At 39.0% G+C, this 3,290-nt stretch overlaps 1 pseudogene; it reads left to right on the top strand.

Annotated features, from left to right (window-relative positions):
• The first annotated feature begins 2,044 nt into the window (after positions 1–2,044).
• On the top strand, positions 2,045–2,514 carry LOC130886525 (60S ribosomal protein L21-like; annotated as a pseudogene).
• Positions 2,515–3,290: the final 776 nt, after the last annotated feature.

The following is a 3,290-nucleotide window of genomic DNA, read 5'->3' as shown; positions in this document are numbered from 1 at the left end:
TCCAGTCCTAAGAGAGGGCAGGGTACCCTGCCTGTGGGAAGTCCAAGGCCCTCCCCCCTCCATCCAGGCTTAGAAAGGTATGCATCCAAATAGACTAGGATCCCAAAAAGCCAGTACATGCAGTAGAGACAAATCCCAGTGCCATTATTATTGGCTTCTCAGTCCGCCCTCATTGTCAGCCACATTCAGAGCCAGTCCAGTTTGATCTCATGCTCGTTCAGTCCCAGTCCAGCTGGCTTTTGTGAGCTCTCATTAGATCAGGACACTGTCTCAGTGGGTAGACTGGCATTTTGGGATCCTAGTCTGGAGGGGGAAGGAAGGGAAATGGGAGGAGGGGAGAAAGGGAATTTTTGAATGGTATTATTTATAAAGCAATAAAATTTTTAAAAAAGACAAGAAAAAGTAAAAAAAAAGAAAGAAAGTGGGCTTTAAAAAGGAGAGGGATTGTGTTTGTTTACGTAGTACTTACATATATTTATTTATGTCTGAACAGGTTTATACTTGAAACCAGAAGTTTTAAAATATACAAATGAGTATATTGTAAAAAGTAAATCTCTCCTACTTCTTCCTCTTTCCTTATTTCTTACTCATCCTTCAAGAATTTCCTATTGATGTTGATTTGCTGTATATTACTCTATAGTAGTATGAGATTAGATACATAGATAGATGATAAATAGATTGGTAAAGACCCTTTTTGTTAGTTCAGGTGAATTCCAAGGAATGCCTAATGAGTATTATTAGAGTAATTATTAGAATTTATTTATTCTGAAAAATGGCCTATATGAGCATAATCACTGATGAATATACATGTAATTTGTTCAGTTTAATAGGCATGAATTCATAAAACTACCTAAAATGTCCAAATTCATAGAAACAGAGATAAAAGAGTGGTTGTCAAAGGTTTGTGAAAATGAAAATTGGCAATGATTATAAATTTTTAGTTTATAGATGAGTAAGTCCTAGAAATCTGTACAACATAAGCCTGTTTATTAAAAATAAGATATTGTGCACTTCAAAATGTATTAAGCAATTAGATATATTGATAATTTTTTTTACTACAAATAGAAAAGAGATACAAGAAAACATCATAATGTGTTGGATAATGCTAATTATTCTGTGGAAAATTTATTTGCATGTGTTAAATTCATCACTTTATATCTGATTACAGGGTAATATCAAAAATATTTAAAAATTTTTGGAAAATCAGCAACAATAATCTATTAAGATTTTTAGTTCTTTGTTGTTGTGGTTTAAATCAGAATGACCCCTCAGAGGCTCATAGGTTTGAATACTTGGTCCCCAATGGTGGAACTGTTTTGGAAGGATTAAGAGGGGTAACCATATTGGAGGAAGTGTGTCATTGGGGAAAGCTTTGGAGTTTCAAGAGCTCAACAGTTTCCATTTAGCTCTTCCTCAGCCTCCTGCTGTGGATCAGGATGTATGTTCTCAGCTACCATACCCACCTACCTGTCTGCCTGCTGCAATGCTCTCCATTGTAACTGTCTTGGACTTACCCTCTGAAACCGTAATGCCCCAATAAACTCTTCTGTGTATAAGTTGTTTTGGTAAGGAGTATCTTAGCACAGTATTGGAATAGTAACTAGCACATTGGTATAACAATTACATCTCATTAAGGCTGTTTAGGGCTGCTAAAATCCTCAGTACGCAAAGGAGTCACCTTCGTATCTTTCTTTACAATCTTTCTGCCTCCTCTTCCACATAGAGCCCCGAGACTTGAGGGGAGGAGTTTGATAAAGACATACCATCCATGCGTTGTCCAGTCATGGTTCTCTGTGCTAATTGTTATTTAGTACAAAAAGAAGCTTCAACAACGAGGGTTGAGTGATGCACAGATCTATGGGTATAGCAATATGTCAGTAGGAATCATCATATTCCTCTGTTCTTTTAGCAGAATAAAAGTAGTAGGTTCTTCCTGAAGACAGAAATTTCTGTCCTGCCCAGTCCTGCAGCCATTCAGTCTCAAAGAAACACACAGAGGCTTTTGGCCACGATAGCCATCTTTCAGTAACTCACCAACATAACAAACACAAAGGGAAAGAGGAGGGGCACTTGCTATGTGTTCTCTAGGCCCTTTAGGAAACATGGAGTTGTTCCTTTGGCCACGCACATGCAAATCTACAAGAAGGGTGATATTGTGGACATCAAGGGAATGAGCACTGTTCAAAAAGGAATGCCCCATAAATGTTACCATGGCAAAACCAGGAGAGTCTACAGTGTCACCCAGCATGCTGTGGGTATCATTGTAAACAAGCAAGTTAAGAGCAAGATTCTTGCCAAGAAAATTAATGTGTAGATTGAACACATCAAGCACTCGAAGAACAGAGACAGCTTCCTGAAGTGGGTGAAGGAGAATGACCAGAAGAGAAAGGAAACCAAAGAGAAGGGCATCTGGTTCAGCTGAAGTGCCAGCCTGCTCCACCCAGAGAAGCACACTTTGTGAGGACTAATGGGAAGGAGCCTGAGCTGCTGGAGGCTTATATTAATTATAAATAGTTTGGTCTATTAGCTCAGGATTATTATTAACTACCTCTTACAACTTAAATTAATCCATAATTCTTGTCTATGTTTAGTCATGTGGCTTGGTACCTTTTCTCAGTGAAGCATTCTCATCTTGCTTCCTCTGTATCTGGCTGGTGACTGTGTCTCTGCCTTTCCTTTTCCCAGAATTATCTTATTCTGGTTGCCCCACCTATACTTTCTGCCTGCTTCTGGCCAGTCAGCATTTTATTAAATCAATATGAGTGACAATCTTTACAGTGTACAAAAACATTCTCCCATAGCATCTCGGCCTTAGACCCATGACTTATCTGTTCTGAGGTTCTTAATCACTTTAGCAATGTCAGGTATGGGTTCTGTCTCATAGAGTGGGCCTTAAATCCAATCAGAAAGCGGTTGATTACTTCCATAATATTTCTGCTGCTATTGCACCAGCATATCTTGTGAGCAGACCACTGCTTCCAGTCATAGGGTTTGTAGCTCTATGATACTGACAATTACTTTTCTCCTCTGGTATCAGACAAAGTACCTTCTAGCACCATGAACATTGATCAGTAGGGTGAAGCTCCTAGTTGAGCACCAGCTAAATTTCTCCAGGTACATTGACATAAGTAAATGTTTTCCTAACAACAACGCCTTACTGTCAGATTGTGGGAGGTAACCAGTAACCTTGGCAATAGCCTGTGGGGTGTGTGTGTGTGTGTTTGGTTTGGTCAATGATTCAACGAGAAATAACCAATTTCTGGAACTGGTAATGTTAGTTGGTGGCATAG

Source organism: Chionomys nivalis, chromosome 14, assembly GCF_950005125.1.
Source record: "Chionomys nivalis chromosome 14, mChiNiv1.1, whole genome shotgun sequence".
NCBI lineage: Eukaryota > Metazoa > Chordata > Mammalia > Rodentia > Cricetidae > Chionomys > Chionomys nivalis.
Note: the sequence above shows the minus strand (reverse complement) of the source record. Positions and strands in the feature narration are given on the sequence as shown.